This window comes from Capra hircus, chromosome 9, assembly GCF_001704415.2.
Source record: "Capra hircus breed San Clemente chromosome 9, ASM170441v1, whole genome shotgun sequence".
NCBI classification, from domain to species: Eukaryota; Metazoa; Chordata; class Mammalia; order Artiodactyla; family Bovidae; genus Capra; species Capra hircus.
The window spans coordinates 46,676,479-46,697,960 of NC_030816.1; the positions used below are offsets into that span (position 1 = coordinate 46,676,479).

The following is a 21,482-nucleotide window of genomic DNA, read 5'->3' on the forward strand; positions in this document are numbered from 1 at the left end:
ATGATGCTTGATTTAGTCACTAATTCGTGTCCGACTCTTGTGACCCCATGGACAGTAGCCTGCCAGGTTCCTCTGTCCTTAGGATTTTCCAAGCAGGAATACTGGAGTGGGAAATGATGTTGGTATATAGTAATTTGGGCTTCCCAGGTGGTATTAGTGGTAAAGAACCTGACTGCCAGTCAGGAGACTTAGGTTCAATCCCTGGCTCAGGAAGATCCCCTTCATTTCAATTGCTAGGTCTCATAGGCTAAGACGACTGCTCAGAAGCAAGGTTTACTAAAGACACTGTGCTTCATCCACAAGTTTGATCTCTTATATACTAAGTGAGAGGAGACATGCTCCTGCCTTCAGAGTGTCTGCTTAAAACCACCTTTATTGACTATGCCAAAGCCTTTGACTGTGTGGATCACAATAAACTGTGGAAAATTCTGAAAGAGATGGGAATACCAGACCACCTGACCTGCCTCTTGAGAAACCTGTATGCAGGTCAGGAAACAACAGTTAGAACTGGACATGGAACAACAGTTCAGTTCAGTTCAGTTCAGTCACTCAGTCGTGTCCGACTCTTTGCAACGCCATGAACTGCGGCACGCCAGGCCTCCCTGTCCATCACCATCTCCCGGAGTTCACTCAGACTCAAGTCCATCGAGTCAGTGATGCCATCCAGCCATCTCATCCTCTGTCGTCCCCTTCTCCTCCTGCCCCCAATCCTTCCTAGCATCAGAATCTTTTCCAATGAGTCAACTTTTTGGATGAGATGGCCAAAGTACTGGAGTTTCAGCTTTAGCATCATTCCTTCCAAAGAAATCCCAGGGCTGATCTCCTTCAGAATGGACTGGTTGGGTCTCCTTGCAGTCCAAGGGACTCTCAAGAGTCTTCTCCAACACCACAGTTCAAAAGCATCAATTCTTCGGCGCTCTGCTTTCTTCACAGTCCAACTCTCACATCCATACATGACCACTGGAAAAATCATAGCCTTGACTAGATGGACCTTAGTCGGCAAAGTAATGTCTCTGCTTTTCAATATGCTATCTAGGTTGGTCATAACTTTTCTTCCAAGGAATAAGCGTCTTTTAATTTCATGGCTGCAATCACCATCTGCAGTAATTTTGGAGCCCACAAAAATAAAGTCTGACACTGTTTCCACTGTTTCCCCATCTATTTCCCATGAAGTGATGGGACCAGATGCCATGATCTTCGTTTTCTGAATGTTGAGCTTTAAGACAACTTTTTCACTCTCCTCTTTCACTTTCATCAAGAGGCTATTTAGTTCCTCTTCACTTTCTGCCATAAGGGTGGTGTCATCTGCATATCTGAGGTTATGGATATTTCTTCTGGAAATCTTGATTCCAGCTTGTGTTTCTTCCAGTCCAGCGATTCTCATGATGTACTCTGCATATAAGTTAAATAAGCAGGGTGACAATATACAGCATTGACGTACTCCTATTCCTATTTGGAACCAGTCTGTTGTTCCATGTCCACTTCTAACTGATGCTTCCTGACCTGCATACAGATTTCTCAAGAGGTAGGTCAGGTGGTCTGGTATCCCCATCTTTTTCAGAATTTTCCACAGTCTATTGTGATCCACACAGTCAAAGTCTTTGACATAGTCAATAAAGCAGAAGTAGATGTTTTTCTGGAACTCTTGCCTTTTCCATGATCCAGCGGATGTTGGCAATTTGATCTCTGGTTCCTCTGCCTTTTCTAAAACCGGCTTGAACATCTGGAAGTTCACGGTTCACGTATTGCTGAAGCCTGGCTTGGAGAATTTTGAGCATTACTTTACTAGCATGTGAAATGAGTGCAATTGTGCGGTAGTTTGAGCATTCTTTGGCATTGCCTTTCTTTGGGATTGGAATGAAAACTGACCTTTTCCAGTCCTGTGGCCACTGCTGAGTTTTCCAATTGTGCTGGCATATTGAGTGCAGCACTTTTACAGCATCATCTTTCAGGATTTGAAACAGCTCAACTGGAATCCATCACCTCCACTAGCTTTCTTCATAGTTATGCTACGGCCCACTTGACTTCACTTTCCAAGATGTCTGGCTCTAGATTAGTGATCACATCATCATGATTATCTGGGTCATGAAGATCTTTTTTGTACAGTTCTTCCGTGTTTTCTTGCCACCTCTTCTTAATATCTTCTGCTTCTGTTAGGTCCAGACCATTTCTGTCCTTTATCAAGCCCATCTTTGCATGAAATGTTCCCTTGGTATCTCTAATCTTCTTGAAGAGATCTCTAGTCTTTCCCCTTCTGTTGTTTTCCTCTATTTCTTTGCATTGATCGCTGAAGAAGGCTTTCTTATCTCTTCTTGCTATTCTTTGGAACTCTGCATTCAGATACTTATATCTTTCCTTTTCTCCTTTGCTTTGGAACAACAGACTGGTTCCAAATAGGAAAAGGAATACGTCAAGGCTATATATTGTCACCCTGCTTATTTAACTTCTATGCAGAGTACATCATGAGAAACGCTGGGCTGGAAGAAGCACAAGCTAGAATCAAGATTGCTGGGAGAAATATCAATAACCTCAGATATGCAGATGACACCACCCTTATGGCAGAAAGTGAAGAGGAACTAAAAAGCTTCTTGATGAAAGTGAAAGAGGAGAGTGAAAAAGTTGTCTTAAAGCTCAACATTCAGAAAACGAAGATCATGGCATCTGGTCCCATCATTTCATGGGAAATAGATGGGGAAACAGTGGAAACAGTGTCAGACTTTATTTTTTGGGGCTCCAAAATCACTGCAGATGGTGATTGCAGCCATGAAATTAAAAGACGCTTATTCCTTGGAAGAAAAGTTATGACCAACCTAGATAGCATATTGAAAAGCAGAGACATTACTTTGCCGACTAAGGTCCATCTAGTCAAGGCTATGGTTTTTCCAGTGGTCACGTATGAATGCGAGAGTTGGACTGTGAAGAAAGCAGAGCGCCGAAGAATTGATGCTTTTGAACTGTGGTGTTGGAGAAGACTCTTGAGAGTCCCTTGGACTGCAAGGAGACCCAACCAGTCCATTCTGAAGGAGATCAGCCCTGGGATTTCTTTGGAAGGAATGATGCTAAAGCTGAAAAAACGCATGACAAAGCCACAAATCTCAGGCCCATTTAGAGCATTTTTCCTGAGATCTTCAGTAGGCCAGCTAGTAGTACAATTAAAGCTTATTTAGCTATAACAAAATGGTAATAAAACATATTAAGCTTTATGGATCTACTCATAGGCAAATTTATAGTCAAGGGTTCTTGTTATTTACAAAGTTAAAGAGAAAGGGAAAATATAATCAAGCTATCAATTTAGGAAAAAAATACCAAGGAGCTTCAGAAAACAGAAAGACATAATCCTTTTTTTTTTAATAGACAAAAGTGGCTTTATTTCTAAAATGTGGCTTATCTACACCCATGGTGTGCTAAGCTTGTTTTCGAATCGTCTTGCAGCTCCAAGTAAAACCAGGCCAGTGGAGGAACAGTCATGGCTATTGGTTTCCGGCACCAAGGTGTCACTCCTTCAGCAATTCAATCCACACAGTTATTCTCCAGATGTTTTTTGTAATGCATGGAGAGTTGTTTTGGATTCCTCTGTACAACAGAGAGTTCCAACCTTGAGGAAGATCGGTAGCCCACATCCTCTGCTTTGATAGGCTTAATGATATGGCCTGGCTTGGTGACAACCTTGAGCATGGTCAGCTTTTGGAAGGCCCTCTGGATGATCCATGTAAATCCCATGGGGGTCTGGATGGTCCATTCAAATTGTTGATGGTGTGTGAATGGATGCGGAAGCACCTGCACCTAATGAGCTGCTGCATAGCTGCTCCGCTTCTCATTGATAATCACGTTTGGCAAATTCTTGTCTTTCCTTGGAGGACCCTCAAGGGCTTTAATGAGAAACTGGTGTCTCTTCTTGGCCCTGGGCTTCAGGCCCATACCACCCCACTCGCCCCAGCCAGGCAGAGTCAGGTCCAGGTCCTTTGGCTTACTCACCTCCACAGCTTCCCTCTTCTCCTTCAAGAAGTCTCTGATGACATCATCCCCAGCAAAAGCTTCCTTTATAATCTGCCTTTGATCTCTCTCATCTTCATCTTTCAACTCCTGTACAGTCGTGGGAACTGCCAAGGACTTCACGGAAGGCAATTTTATGGTTAGGAGGTTCTGGAGATCAATCATTTGCTCCTTCCTTTTCTTCTCCTTGGGGTGCCAATATGATTACTTCGATTCTTCCCCAACTGCAGCCCTTCCACTGCACTTCTGGGAAGCTCCTTGTTTTCAACACACCCTTCCCTGCCCAGCTCCTCCAGCTCATCCAGAGTCCGAGCTCTGTTTGGCCTCTGCAGCAACATGGGCTCCCCTTCCTCCCTGGCAGGTTCCTCTCTGAGCTGTCCTCGCTGAACTCAGTTCTTGTTTCCCTGGCTGATGGTTCTCCATGATGGGTTTCTGAGACAGTGCCCTCAATTCGGACAGCACCTCCTGGCTGCTGGGATCCTTTGTTACAGTCTGTGCACTGGCTCCGCCATGTGGTTGAGCTTAGACTTCTGTCTAAGTGATCGTCTTTCCTCAAATTCTTTCAAGAGAGTTTCTTCCTCCACCACTGCTCTTTCTTCCTCACTTTCAGAAGTCTCCTGGGCTTCAGGCTCAGCAGGATCCTCCAGATCTTTCTGGACCTCAGCCTCTTTGGCATCAGTGAAGTGATTCCAGAACATCCAGGGGTTCAGTCCATTTGCCTTTATCTGCACCCCATTCACCATGTCAGGGACAAGAGGTTCTTCCTCTTCCTCCTGGCCTTCCTCCTCTTCCTCACTCTCAGAGGCCACCCAGACCTTCTGTGCCAGCTCTTTGTTCCTGGCTAGCTGTTCCTGCATAACCTGGTGAGCCTCCAGGTCATATTTGCCCATAATTACCATTGCTTTTGCCCATTTCCCACTGCTCTGGTGTTTAAGGCTCATTCACTCCTTCATTCTGGCCTCGTCAAGGTCTTCTAGTTCTTCTAGTGCCGCAGCAGGATTGACCTTTTGCCAGGAGCCAGCGTGAGGAACTCCACCCATGGCAAAGGTCATGAGGAAGGAGGCTTCGGCATGCGCAAAGGCAAGATCAAGCCTCAGGAGACCCCCTGTTCCCAAGCATCTACCCCCAAAACCAGAGTGCCTACTTTACTGTTTTATGCTCTCACCTATACCTCTGACTTTACAGGGGGCTGTTCCCCCACCAACTCTCTTGGAGAAGGAGTTAACTTGCAGCTCCAGTTAATAAAAATTCCTGGGCATGATAAGTGTTTCAACTTACAAACTCCTCTGAAAGTTCTCTAGCCTGCCTGAGCAGGTTTGTCCAGCCACATGTGATTGTTTACAACCTCCCAACTGTGAGAGGCATGAGATGCTTTAAAACTTTCTAAATACAGACTCTTTTGAGAAGTTACAAAATTATTAGTATAGTATAATGGGTTGATTAGAAATTATATTGGTGAAGGGTTTTTCATTTTCTGAGCCAATGCTGCTGCTGCTACTGCTGCTGCTAAGTCGCTTCAGTCGTGTCTGACTCTGTGCAACCCCATAGACAGCAGCCCACCAGGCTCCTCCATCCCTGGGATTCTCCAAGCAAGTTCACCAGAGTGGGTTGCCATTTCCTGCTTCAATGCGTGAAAGTGAAAAGTGAAAGTGAAGTCGCTCAGTCGTGTAGGACTCTTTGCAACCCCATGGACTACAGCCTACCAGGCCCCTCAGTCCATGGGATTTTCCAGGCAAGAGTGCTGGAGTGGGGTGCCATTGCTGCTAAATCTCCATATTCCCTGCCCTTATAATGAATATAACTAGCGTATAGGAGAAATAAGTATTAACCTTTTAGATTAATCATGTTAAACCTTAGGCTAAGTAAATTCCCTTTCTTGATTGTAACCCACTACCCCCTCACCCTATAGGAATGCAACTTTATTTGGAGGGTGGCGCTTGGTTTAAGAAAAAAATCACCCCTGGAAAAAATAAGTTTTCTGGTTGACTGACCTTTATCAGAAAGGGCCATAAAATGTCGGCAGGCCTCATGGCCAGCAGACGATGTAAAACCCATAAGACCTTTGTATACATTTACATGAAGCACCTGATTTTGACAAGGGTCAGGTCTGCTGACCCCCACGTGACTCTGTATTCATCCCTATGTATAACAAAAAGTATATAAGCAAACCTGAAAAATAAACAAATCGGATCAGTTCCTGGAAAGACTGATTCCCCCGTGTCGTTCTTTCCCCTTCCGGCTGAATTCCCATCTGGAATGTGGGTACTCACCAAGCCTGCTAATTTTGCCTGGGCTTCTAAGATCAGACCAGGAAGGCCTCAGTGCCTCCTCTCCTTCGGGAGAATGGAAAGACGCCTGTGGCCTACGTAGGTGGTGCAAATTCCTTGTCTTGGAGTTTTATTGGTATTCCACATAAACCAAGTTATTCAGCCTCTTTTTCTCCACTAATTTTCCTACTACACTATTCTTCTCTAATCTCTCTTTATATCTGTAATTAAATAAGATTTTTCCTAGGACGCCGATTCCATCTCCCCTTCGAATTACCCTGAAACCACTGGAGCTGAACCCCAGCAACCTTCTGCAGCTTCTCAAAATCTTTTAAGGCTTGCTTGGCCTTTCCTTTCTTCAGAATTCTGTGATACTTTTTGCTTTTGATTCTCTTCTCTCTTCGAGCCCTGGCCTCATAGTAGGATTGCAGGGCCCGGGCCCTTTGAAGCTCTGCTCAGTGCATCTTTACCTCCTCCAGGCTCATAGTTTTGAGAGAGCCTATTCCATGGGAGTCAGTAAAGGGTATGTCATTGGCTCCCTGTTCTTACAGAGAAGATTAAAAATCTCCTGCTCCAGGGGAGTTCCTGCCTTGCAGCCACTGACCACATGTTCAATGGGAGCAAATGCTGATTGGGGCTTGCTCAGGGAAAAAACCAGCTGCTCTGCTTGCCAGTTCTTCAGAACGACAGGATCCCATTTGGAGAGGATTTGGGAGCTTTTATTGAATGCCACTTCTCTGTGGATCCACTCAGTCTCTTCTCTGTGAAGTGGTAACTCCACAGTCATCTTCGATTTCACTCGATTTAGCTGCTTTTTCACAGCAGCCAATGAGGATGAAGTTTTAACAGGCTCAAGCAGATCTGAAAGGACCATCTTTTCTTCTGATCCTTCAGAACTTACACTGAACTCTGACACCTTCAGTCTAGCCTCAGACCTCTCAACCAATTTCTCCCTATCCTTTCCATTAAGTGAATTGATTGATTCCAGAAGCTTCTGATGCTTTTTTTCTCCATCTTTGTCCCCTTCATCTTCACTGGTGCTCAAGGGGTAGTCTATTGGCAAATCCTCCAGTTCTTTCTGTTGGTTTGAAGCCAGAAGTTTGCTCTCTGCAGCCTGGTTCGCCCTCATCTCAGCAGCCTGTCTCTCACACGGACCAGGAGCCGACGTCAAAAGACATACTCCTAATAAAATCAGAAATTAAAAAAAGGAACATAGTAGAGTTAATAAGTTCAAGCTTAGTTCTAAGAAAATGAAAGGCAGAAATGGCACAATTAGAGAAAATAAATATTAAAAAGTGACAGAAAATATTTGAAAATTATAAAGTACACCATGGATAATTATAAGCAAATAAATTAAGCAATCTCAGCAAAACAGACAATTTTCTGGAAGAAAAACATAAATCACCAAAACTGACTTAACAATAGAAGGAGAGCCTGACAAGAGCAATGCTGGTGAAATTATCAATAGAGTCATTAAAGAACATCCCCATGAAAGGCTTCAGCCCGTTAACCAGGGAATTATTTCAGACATTCAAGGGGCAAAGAACTCCCACACTGAACATAAACAGTTACTGTACTGAGGAAAAGAAAAATACTCACATTATTCAGTGGAGTGAATATAGATAGATCCCTGATACCAAAATCTGATAGAGTTAACATGAAAATTAAAATCATAGACCAATTTTACCTATGAATATAGAAAGAAAAACACTAAGTATAGTAAAATATTAGCAAAGACAATCCAACGGGTATTTTTAAAAATCTACAAATTCGAAGTAGTTATTATTCTAGGATTTTAGAGGGTTCAGTATCAAGGAACTTTTTATTTTATCACATTAGTAGGCTAAATAACAATAACTAATTTGTTCAACAGGTATTTAAAAGACACGTGATATTCATTCCTATTAATGATAGTTTTAAAAAGGGATAAATGGCTACTTCATTGACATTAGTAACAAAATCTTTTCCAAATTAACCCCAACATTATATTTCATATATATATTTTTTATATTATAATATCTTTTCCCAAATGGAAATCCTCAGAAATATTGATGTCTAAAATGAAAACACATGCAGCTCTAAAAGAAAGAGTGGGGGGAAAGTTGGGGTAAGTATGAGGATTCTTTGTCCAAATAAGTTGAGCAATATTTAAACACATTTCTAACTATAGGATGTCTTGGAAACATTTGTATGGTAATGTGAATTGCAAATCTCAATGAACTGCAAACATTTTTTGTACAAAGCACTAGTCCCCTCAGAATACAGTCTGACAGTTTGGGAAAGGTTGTCCTTTTATATCCAAACCAAATAAGTAGGGTTATCTCTATCACTGCTTCTACTGATTTAAAAATTCTGACCAGAATTTAAATTTTGATTTAAATTTCCGACAAAAAAAGGATGATGAAGAGTTAGTAAGAGACAAATATTATATGATATCACGTATGTGGAATCTGAAAAATAAGGCAAATGAATGTATATACAAAACAAACAGACTCATGGGCATAAAAAACAAGTTTATGATTACCAAAAGGAGTGGGAAAGGACAAATTAGGGGTATGGGATTAATAGATACAAACTACTATGTATAAAAAGAAAAACAACAAGAATATATTGTGTACACAGGGAATTATAGCCATTATCTTGAAATGACCTATAATGGAGTATAATCATGAAGAAATGGAATCACTATACTATACACCTGAAATTAACACAGTACTGTAAATTAACTATAATTCAGTGTAAAAAAAAAAAGAATGACATATAAACTGAACAAAATAGAGTTATGACTATTAAAGGAACATAAAAATATAGATCATATGATATAATCATATCACAATATAATGATGATTATAATTATTTCAATACATGTACACTCTCAACGGAAATAAAACACATGAACCTTTATGCATGTTCTGGATGAGAAAAGTGGGCTATATGAAAAAATACAAAAGTTTATGAAAATATAAGATGTTTTAGTAAATGAGCAGGCATATGATATTCCCCAATGAAAATTTGAATATTACAAATTTTACAAATATTACAGTCAAACTCCCACTTGGATTTGCAGGGATTTAAAAAGATAGTTTATTGTTCATCTGAAAAATAGAAAGTAAAACCAGGTTTTGTTATACCTTGACAGTGTGATTTCAATTAGTAAATTGGAAAACAATATGATAAACAAGTCAAAAATCTTTAAATGGATCAACCCAGAAATTCTGTTTTCAATTTACAGCCAAAGAAAATAATACAAAATCTAGAAGTGTTATATTATGTGTGTAAATATGCTCCATATTTCATTATTCATAATGACAAAAATTCAGGCAAGCCTAAGTGATAATAGCTACCATTTCCAGATCACATACTCACTGAATACATGGCAGAGTTTATAGATATGAAAACTGAGGTTCAGAGAGGAGAAATTACTTCTCTCTGATCACAGAGAAAAAAGTAATTGAGCATGCATTCAAGCCCAGTTTCTAGGGAAGCACATGTTCTTTACACATCTCATGCTGCTACTAAAGCAGTAAAAACAAGGGACTATTTAAATAAATATCTTTCATCTGGTTTTCTGGAGAAGGCAATGGCAACCAACCCATTCCAGTACTCTTGCCTGGAAAATCCCATGGACGGAGTAGCCTGGTGGGCTGCAGACCATGGGGTCGCGAAGAGTCGGACCCGACTGAGCGACTTCACTTTCACTTTTCACTTTCATGCATTGGAGAAGGAAATGGCAACCCACTCTGGTGAACTTGTCTGGAGAATCCCAGAGACGGCGGAGCCTGGTGGGCTGCCGTCTCTGGGGTCACACAGAGCCGGACACAACTGAAGCGATTCAGCAGCAGCATCTGTTTTTCAGTGTTAAGACCCTTCACAAATAAGACGTAAAGATTTTGTAGTAAAATGGTCAATGTTCATAATATTGTGAACTGAAAGGAGATAAAAGCATATAGGTACACTGTAGCAACTGAAAGGAAAACCCAGATGCTCAGAAAAAAAAGACTAGAAGAAAATACCAAAATGCTAGCAATTTTTCCTTAGGGGGATGACTTTGTAGACATTTTTTCCTCTTGTTTCCAATTTGTTGATAAGGTATTATAGCTATATTAATTTTCTCATTAAAAAAGGTAAGCTGATAAAACAAAAAAATAAGTAAACATAATATACAGGAGCAAACTCCAAAAGGGCATCCCTGATGGCTCAGTTGATAAAGAATCCGCTTATGATGCAGGAGACCATAGTTTGATTCCTGGGTCAGGAAGATCCCCCAGAGAGGGGATAGGCTACCCACTCCAGTATTCTTGGGCTTCCTTTGTGGCTCAGCAGGTAAAGAATCTGCCCACAATCCAGGAGACCTGGGTTCAATCCCTGGGTTGGGAAGATCCCCTGGAGAAGGAAAAGGCTACCCATTCCAGTATTCTGGTCTGGAGAATTCCAGGGTCCCAAAGGGTTGGACACAACTGAGTGACTTTCACTTGAACTCCAAAAGAGAAGGAAAGTCCTCTGTCTAAAACAAAATTTGTTTCTTTCATAGCACTTTGTAGGTACTTTGCACGTATTATGAACTAAACAAATGTGCTGTGATTAGACTGAAGCATATTCATGTACAACATTTAGCTTCTTGCAAGAAACTGAATGCTCACCAAACAGTGTTGGACAGGGAACAAAACAACAACAACAACAAAAAACCTTATCTGATTGAAATTACAAGGAAGATAGGATAAATACAGTATCTATTTGAAATTTGGCTTCAGCATCATAGTATATTGATTTTATAATGTCCAGAGCAACTAAACAGCAAAAACACATATTATGCCACACAGTACACTGTCTGAAGTTACTTTGGTCATCACCTAAATTTCAGAGAAGAGGTAAGGGGCATAGAGACACTATCAAAGAAAATTGATTTTTTACAGCTAATAACCTGTGCTTGGTGGCAGAACACAGCATCAGAATCACCATTCTGTGTTCAGATAATTTCACCGGCCTTCCCTGCTGTTCGTCCAACACCCCCACAGTTCTCCATCTGCCGCCAGCCACCTCCTGTCCCAGACTTTCTGATGACCACACAAGTAGGTTTCAAAACGTGACCCAGTAATTTGTATGGCATCTTTGATCCTCAGCACTTTTTTACTGCAATACAGAGATTAAAGTCTCAGGAAGGGAAAAATGGTGACATATCTTTCAGGGAAATTGAATTTTTCCTACCAGAGGTGAGAACACTTAAGGGGGCACTTTATCCCCAGTACAACATTTCCCCTACTTTAGGAAAGCAGTTTGGTCTGGAATGGAAGCAACGTCCTCTGGACTCAACTCTCAGCCCTCCTCTCTAGCAAGGTTATTTATTACTATGTGAGCACTCTTCCCATGTTTAGATGCAGTTAAGATGAGCACCATTAGAGAACAGGCTTAACATCTGGATTAAACCTACATAAAGTCCCCAGGCAGAGCCGCAGGCAGCTGAGCCTCAGGCAGCTGCTAGCAGTACCCTTGAGTAAAAGGATCCCCAGGTACCCATCCCCTGGTATTCATTTCCTGGTACCTATCCCCTGGGACTCATCCCCTGGTACCCATCCCCTGGGACTCATCCCCTGGGACTCATGGGTTTCACAGGTGGTGCTGGTGGTAAAGAATCTGCCTGCCAATGCAGGAGATGTAAGTGATGCAGGTTTGATCTCTGGGTTGGGAAGATCCTCTGGAGAAGGAAATAGCAACCCACCCCAGTATCCTTGCCTAGGAGATTCCAAAGACAGAGGAGCCTGGGGAGGGGTACAGTCCATGGGGTCACAAAGAGTCAAACACGACTGAACATGGAGTCACAAAGAGTCAAACACGACTGAGTATGTTGCATCCGCCTTCTTCCTCTCCTTCCTTCCTCTTCTGGTTCACACATCTTTCTCTCAACCCACTCCCTCTGCCCCTAGACCAAGACTCCCACTCCCTGAAGCTGACATCACTCAAGTATTGATCTGATTTAAGCAGCATGCCAAGCACGAGTTTGTGACAAACAGACTTAGTCCTCCCAGTGGTGTTTACACTCCAAATTTCCACCAACTCATATTGACCCCGGGGGAAGTAGTCTTTAGAAGTCACCATCCTAAAGCATAGGAAATTCAGGGAATCACTGCCATGTAACCATACTCTCTGAGCATCAACTTCCGTGAGGCCCACACCCAACTCATGAGCTTTGTGAGTGATTTTGCACCCTGGTTGACTTCTGGTAAAAATCTAGAACACCAGGATTAGCTCAGTGCAAAATTGACACCAAAATCAGAATTCCTCTACTGTTCTGGGTCTTTTCCACTGTTGTAATTTCATTTTTTCATTGATGTTACCTTTGTTTCTAAATTAATTTTAAAAGTCATACTAGCCACAAACCGTAACTTCAAAATCAGATATAATGGAAAGACCGTAATATCCCCAGCTTCCCTGGGTTGTTTTTTCTTTCTTTTCAAAATAGATGACACTGGAAATTAAATTGACTTTTTTTTTTTTTTTTTTTACTTAAAATCCCAGTGCACCTCAAACTGAAGAAAAGAAACTATTAGTACTCAGGTAACCTAGAAGCCACTTTTGCAATCAACAGAAGAAAAAAAAAACAACAACAACAAATTGCTATTGTTTGCCCTGTCAAGGCTGGTTTAATAGGATTTTCCAATACATAAATTAGAGATCTTGAAGAGTGAAGGCTGCATGTGAAAGAGATAAATGTGCTTCAGGATCTGCGATTTGGGCAACTCTGCTCTAGAAATTAAGAGATTTTACAGGAGCACCAGAAATGGGGGTAAGACTATATATAATATAGATATAAATATAGATACAAATATATAGATAACATTCTGCCAATGACTTATGTTCTGGAATTTATAATTCAAGAACACTTCAAAATGATCCCTAAAATGAATTCTATCAAAAATATTTGTATAACAGTAAAGAGAGTGAAATCTTTGCTAAACCAAGCAAGAATTGTCCCAGCAAAGAAGAAGGACCTCTCTTTGCCTCTCAGGGGCTCTTTTGTGATTACATATGATTATATACATGAAGGTAAAGAGTAATATATAATGTTCTCCTTCAAAAACCTTGTAATCAGAGCTGCTCAATTAGAAGATTCTGGGTAATTAATGCAAGGGCAGAGATATTTAATCTGGGGAAGAAATAATGTCAGCACAAGAGATAAATAAAGGTGTCCTTAAGTCTAGTTAAAATCTTTGTTCAAAACTCTGCAATTATGCTGATGAAAGGGTATTCAGTTTAGTTCAGTTCAGTCGCTCAGTCATGTCCGGCTCTTTGTGACCCCATGAATCGCAGCACGCCAGGCCTCCCTGTCCATCACCAACTCCCGGAGTTCACTCAGACTCACGTCCATTGAGTCAGTGATGCCATCCAGCCATCTCATCCTCTGTCGTCCCCTTCTCCTCCTGCCCCCAATCCCTCCCAGCATCAGGGTCTTTTCCAATGAGTCAACTCTTTGCATGAGGTGGCCAAAGCACTGGAGTTTCAGCTTTAGCATCATTCCAAAGAACACCCAGGACTGATCTCCTTTAGAATAGACTGGTTGGATCTCCTTGCAGTCCAAGGGACTCTCAATCTCCTCCAACACCACAGTTCAAAAGCATCAATTCTTCCCTACTCAGCCTTTTTTAGAATCCAAACTCTCACATCCATACATGACTATAGGAAAAACCATAGCCTTGTCTAGACAGACCTTTGTTGGCAAAGTAATGTCTCTGCTTTTTAATATGCTATCTAGGTTGGTAGCTTCATTCATTTTCTCAAAAGGGAAACATGGCTATTACCTTTTCCCTATTTGGGACAAAAGGGAAATGGAGTCCACACACTTTCTGAAAAGAGATTTCACATTTTTATTCTTCTCTTTCCCAGCTGGCAGTGTTGAGATTCAGGGCACAGAAGGAAGAACATGTCCTCAAGTCTACATACATGAAGGGCTAAATCAGGCAAAGAAAGTGCTTTTAATTAAGAACCAAATGGTACCTTTAATTATCTCCAGTGTTTCAAATAGGATGAGTATACTGCCTGTGATTTCAATCAGAAATCATGGATCAGAAAGTTGGTTATCACAAAGTTCATATGAATTCCCAGAGCCATCTAGAGGAGAAAGAAGGAGAAGAGGAGGAACAAAAAGCAGGACTCCCTTTCTGAGCATCATTGTATGACAAGCATTCTGTTTGGTGTGTATGCTTTACACTTACTATATGTTATGTTGGTACGTCTCTACAATGAGTTCCAAGAAAGATAAAAAGACCATTCAAACCACTTCACACCAGTCAGAATGGCTGTGATCCAAAAATCTGCAAGCAATAAATGCTGGAGAGGGTGTGGAGAAAAGGGAACCCTCCTACACTGTTGGTGGGAATGCAAACTAGTACAGCCACTATGGAGAACAGTGTGGAGATTCCTTAAAAAATTGCAAATAGAACTACCTTATGACCCAGCAATCCCACTTCTGGGCATACACACTGAGGAAACCAGAATTGAAAGAGACACATGTACCCCAATATTCATCGCAGCACTGTATATAATAGCTAGGACATGGAAACAACCTAGATGTCCATCAGCAGATGAATGGATAAGAAAGCTGTGGTACATATACACAATGGAGTATTACTCAGCCATAAAAAAGAATTCATTTGAATCAGTTCTGATGAGATGGATGAAACTGGAGCCGATTATACAGAGTGAAGTAAGCCAGAAAGAAAAACACCAATACAGTATACTAACACATATATATGGAATTTAGGAAGATGGCAATGACGACCCTGTATGCAAGACATGGAAAGAGACACAGATGTGTATAATGGACTTTTGGACTCAGAGGGAGGGAGAGGGTGGGATGATTTGGGAGAATGACATTCTAACATGTATACTATCATGTAAGAATTGAATTGCCAGTCTATGTCTGATGCAGGATACAGCATGCTTGGAGCTGGTGCATGGGGATGACCCAGAGAGATGTTATGGGGAGGGAGGTGGGAGGGGGGTTCATGTTTGGGAACGCATGTAAGAATTAAAGATTTTAAAATTTTAAAAATAAAAAAATAAATAAAATTTAAAAAAAAATTAAAAATAAATAAAAAATAAAAAAAATCAATCTAAATGGGAGACTGTGGTTACATTAAACTATTAATAACTATAAACTATAAATAAAGTGCTATAATAAACTATAATTAAAGCATTATTCTCTCAGTCATTTCTGACTCTTTGCAACCCCATGGACTATAGCCCTCAAGGCTACTTTGTCCATGGAATTCTCCAGGCAAGAATACTGGAGTGGGTAGCCATTTCCTTCTCCATGGAACCTTCCCGACTTAGGGATTGAACCCAGGTCCACTGCACTGCAGGCAGATTCTTTACAATCTGAGCCACCAGAGAAGCCAAAACTATAAACAGCAATAGCTAAGAACAGAATAGCTAAGCAATAGCTAAGGAAAGATATTTCTTCTTTTATGAATTGCTCAAGGTGTTTGTTTAACCTATTGATATATATTTGAGAGGCCTAATATTTGGAAGGACATAGGATTTATTTTTAAATATGACATTTATTACTCCAGTCTGAATTCCTGGGCAAACACAAGCTCTCTAGTTTGAATCTCTCCGGAAGCCATGTGAATGAAGAATCATTTCTACTATGTGTTTTCACTTCAGTTTAATTGGCTTGAAGGAAGGTAGGGGAGAAAAACTGCCTCTACAAATATTGCCCACCTACATTTTACAACTGATAAATATCAACAAAACAATGATTCTAGGATGTTAGTATTTATAAGAGTTGCCCAAATGGTGCGTATGTGTGTGCACCACATTTTAATACGGCAGATTTGGAGAAAGGCCAAGGAGTGTGCATTCTTGAAAACACCCCTGATGATTCTGACGTATACAGCTGAGATCACACCATAAAAATGCCCACCTAACGTTTGGAGGTTAACACGACACAATGACACTGGCCACAGTTACTCTTACATAGGCTTTGTTCCAGCTACAGAAAAGTCAGCTAGCTCAGTCAACACTGGTTGGATTAATTAACTGACCCAATGAAATCAAGACTGAAGCAAAAGTTGAGTCTGGGACATAGACTTAGGGCTGCCAACTAAGCTAGAATGCAGCCCAAGTCACAGCAACCTAAAACTTCACTACAGATTGTCCCTACTCATCCCCATTTCAACCTTTCTAACTTTTTCAAAAGAACAGCATCTATAGCAACAGCTTTTATTATAGCATCCAACTGTGACAAATTATTACTTAGCAACAAATCTGGAATTCCCCAGCTCGGCAAGGCTGGGGGGAGTTGGTGCTACATGAAGAAGGTCAGAAGCTGTCTGCTGCAGCAAGCCACACCTGTGCTCACAGCACATCTTATCTTTCTCTCTCCTTTGCTTGGCTGAAACTAGATATTCAAAAATATCTTCCCTAATCTGGTTCTTTGCATTATGCTTTGCTGGCAGTTTGAAAATCTCTTTAACAAGTTGATACCTATGGGCCAGGTGAAAACTTTCTTGCTAAACTTTTGGCTTCCTAGAGTCCTAAAAGTCTTGCAGGGACTTCCCTAGCAGTGCAATGGCTAAGGCTTCGCCCTCCAATGCAGAGGGTGGGGGTTCGATCCCTGGTTGGGGAACTAAGACCCCACTTGCCTCATGTCAAAAAAAAAAAACAAACAAAACAAAACCCAGAACATAAAACAACAGAAGCAATATTGTAACAAGTGCAATAAAGACTTTAAAAATGGGCTTCCCTGGTGGCTCAGATGGTAAGGAATCTGCCCACAATGCAGAAGACCAGGTTCAATCCCTGGGTTGGGAAGATCCCCTGGAGAAGGGAATGGCACCCCACTCTAGTATTCTTGCCTGGAGAATTCCATGGACAGAGGAGCTTGGTGGGCTATAGTTCACAGGGTCGCAAAGAGTCAGACATGACTGAACGACTAAGCACACACACACATAGTCACTATAGTTATTAATACTGACTTGTATGACTCATTGGAAAAGACCCTGATGCCGGGAGGGATTGGGGGCAGGAGGAGAAGGGGACGACAGAGGATGAGATGGCTGGATGGCATCACCGACTCGATGCACACGAGTTTGGGTGAACTCCGGGAGTTGGTGATGGACAGGGAGGCCTGGCGTGCTGCAATTCATGGGGTTGCCAAGAGTCGGACACAACTGAGCAACTAAACTGAACTGAATTGAACTGTATATTAGAAATGTGCTGGGAGCAGATCTTAGTTGTTCCCTCATGTCCCCACACCCCAAAAGCAACTCTGTGAAGTGATGAATACATTAATTAGTTTGACTGTGAAGTTCACATTTAAAAAAAAAATCTTTAAAAAAATAAAGTTTCCCTCCCAATTCCACTTCCAAAGACAGGAATAAAAATGTCAAGAAATGCATACTTCCTGGCAAGAATACGCCTGCCACTGTTCCGAAAGAACCTCCCCCTGCCCTGCTGACTCCTCTGGACAGCCCCAGTCCTGCCTTTCACGCACCTGTCTGCGCTCACGATTCAGTGAGCACGCCTTTCACATTAGCACTAATGGAAAGTAGGCTTGTGCCCTGAGGAGATAATGGGCCAGCCCACCTAAAGAAATAAGCCCTCTAAATGCCTGAGGCAAATTGGTACCTGCCCAAGAAACATCTCAGCAGGTAACACTGGGGCAGTCCCACCCAGTTAAATCAGACAGGGTACTTACCTTCCTACCCATTTTCCTTCTCCATCCTTAAAACTCAGAGAAATGGGATGCACTCCAGCTAAGCTTATCTGGAAACTTTTAACTTTCATTCTCCCTCATGGAAAGAAAAGGATTTTGAAAGGAAAATTTAATGAAACTTCAAACCTCACTAACTGTCCCCACAGGGGCAGGCTACTGGCAATGAATCACAGGCTACCCTGCCTAGTGGGAAAGGTAAGCTGACACTTGGCTTGAAATCTTAGAGCCAACCTGGGTCAGCAGCTCCTGCTTGGGGGCCTGTAAGGAGGTTCCTCTGTTATACCCAAAATGCAGCTTTAACAGGCATGAGAACTTGTTCTGTCACTCTGCCAACTCTCCCTCCAAGACTTATTTGTATTTATCAAGCATTTGCATCAAGAATTTCCATCTCATGTAAGCAAATGCATTAACAAGGGAATAAAGTATTTCTTCATTTTGCTTTCTGCATCAGATGAACTTCTCTGACCTCTGAACTTGCAGTAAATCTTCATAATATTCAAGAAAGCCAAAAAGTCAGGAAAACTAAGTCTTGATTGGAATGCAATGTGTGTATATATATATGCATTTCTTGACATTTTTATTCCTATCTTTGGAAAATATATATATATACACACACACATTTATATATGTATATATATTCAGAAGAAATGTATATACACAATAATATATATATAATGTATATTGTGTATATTCAGTATATATACATAATTATATACCTAGAAACAACATATATATGTACACAGATATATATACACAGTGAGGTGATAGAAAGGACAATAATCATATTCTTGCATGGTATTTCTTAATTTTTCCAGTGAAACTTCACATCTCCTATTCTTCTCAGTGCAAGCATCACCATTTCTGACCTGAAATATTTTCCAGATATTAAAATGTAATTGTAATTATTTCTATAGGAAAATATCAGGCTGAAAAGAGCAAATTTCAGTGGGCTTTCTGACAATGTTACTCTTTTAAACTAGATTTAACAAGCAGTCTTCATGAGTTCAGTGAAGAAAATCACAGTGATAAGCCTCCCTTTCTTCCCACAATAACCAACATGCAATTTCTATGACCAGTTTTCTAACTCCTGTTTTCACCTACCAGTCCTGCAGATAGCCTGTCTTTCCCCAGTCTAATTTCCCAGCTGCACCCTAAGTCCACATTGTCATCAAAGTTCACATCGACTTTTCCAACATGTGTTTCCTAACAGTAAATGGCATTGCTAGATTTTGACAGTCATGGTAGACATATAAATTTGTGACTAATAAAATAACTAGAATAATTACTATTTATTGAACATTTTGAGTACACAAATTATGTGCCAGATATAACTACATGAGCGCCGAAGAATTGATGTCTTGAACTGTGGTGTTGGAGAAGACTTTTGAGAGTCCCTTGGACTGCAAGGAGATCCAACCAGTCCATTCTGAAGGAGATCAGTCCTGGGATTTCTTTGGAAGGAATGATGCTAAAGCTGAAACTCCAGTCCTTTGGCCACCTCATGCAAAGAGTTGACTCATTGGAAAAGACTCCAATGCTGGGAGAGATTGGGGGCAGGAGGAGAAGGGGACGACAGAGGATGAGATGGCTGGATAGCATCACTGACTCAATGGACGTGAGTCTGAGTGAACTCCGGGAGTTGGTGATGGACAGGGAGGCCTGGCATGCTGCGATTCATGGGGTCACAAAGAGTCAGACACAACTGAGTGACTGAACTGAACTGAACTGAAAATAACTACAATGCAAAGTAGGTATTAGACCCATTTCATAAAAGACCAAACTGCAGAGATGTTCAATTACACACATAGTTTTATATGGCCCGTAGCCAAAAAAATTAGATTCAAAATGAGGTCTGTTTCGTAAAAAATACCCACAGTCTTCTTAATGAGTAGACAGGAGTCTACCTCTTTGTAGTATCAACAAATTCTTTCTTAGGCTTGACATTACTAGCCAGGAAGAAGGCCTACCCAGGCTTTTCGTTTTAACCATGGCCATGATTACCACTGCCGCTGTTGCTGCTACTAACACATCTCTTAATTACACAAATCCTGTTAATGTTTTTACTAATTTCATGTTTGATAAACAATAATATTCAACAAGGAACTCTTAGCACAAAATCAAGTATGCCTACACAAACACTCTGAAGATGTTTCAGAAATTCTTAGAAGAATGATCTTGGTATCATTTTGGCCAAGCTTCATGGAGAGCATCCATGATAGATGCTCACCGTGTTATTTACGACATTTCTGCTACATGCATTTGTTGCTGTTTTTGTTGTATGTTTTTAAACTTGCTTCCCACCTCCTCCCTATCCCACTAACTAGGTACTAGACAGTGTTTTGCCCTAGCGGAAGTTCAGCAAATGTTTGTTTGATCTGACTCGAACCATTAGCTATACAGTCATTCTCTGAAATGCGTAGATGGGTGAAATAATCCATCCAGTGAGCTGTTAATCTGCTAAACTATCAATTAAGGGCACAGCCATCCATAACAGCAATCATTAAAGACTACTAAATCATTTATCTTGAAGTCTGTAAAACAGATTTCTGTTGGCAGACTTGAACAGCTCAAAGCATCTGCGATATGAATGAATAGGTCAATAATCCATATATTAAATGGTCACTGAGTACTAAAACTCTTTGAAATGATAGGCCATTAAGGCTAAGTCAGTTTCTTTTATAGATTGAAAACTCACTTTCCAAATATTCTCTAGATATGAATTTCTATGGATGAATTGAGAAAGTATGTGCTCATTCTTTTACTCAGAAAGTATGTATTGAATACCTGCCATATCAATGCAACACAATTTATGAAGTGTATAAGAAAAAAATGTTGTCCTTAAAGAGCTTACAATCTAGTTGAAGTATCATCTAAGTAGGTGATATTATAGCAATGTTTTTATTATTTGTGAACTTTTCAAAATATTTTTATAATCTTTTGACCCCTTTAACTCATTTCTCCACCAATACCTCCCACCTCTGGTAAATACCAATTTGTTTTCCGCATCTATGTACTTGGTTTCTTGTCTGTCTGTTTTAGATTCCACATGTAAGAAAGATCATATGGCATTTGCTTTTGTTTGATTTATGTCACTTAGCATAACCATATTGTTGCAAGTGGCAAAATTTTATTCTTTTCATTGTTAGAAGACTATTGCTTCTTGGCAGGAAAGCTATGACAAGCCTAGACAGCATGTTAAAAACCAAAGATGTCACTCTGCCAACAAAGGTCTGTATAGTCAAAGATATGGTTTTCCAGTAGTCATGTACAGATGTGAGAGTAGGACCATAAAGAAAGTCTGAGTGCCTAAGAATTTATACTTTCGAACTGTGGTACTGGAGAAGATTCTTGAGAGTCCCTTGGACAGCAAGGAGATCAAACCAGTCGATCTTAAAGGAAAACATCCCTGAATATTCACTGGAAGGACTGATGCTGAAGCTGAAGCTCCAATACTTTGGCCATCTGATATGAACAGCCAACTCATTGGAAAAGACCCTGATGCTGGGAAA

At 40.8% G+C, this 21,482-nt stretch overlaps 1 pseudogene; it reads right to left on the bottom strand.

Annotated features, from left to right (window-relative positions):
* On the bottom strand, positions 3,474 to 7,389 carry LOC102172155 (annotated as a pseudogene).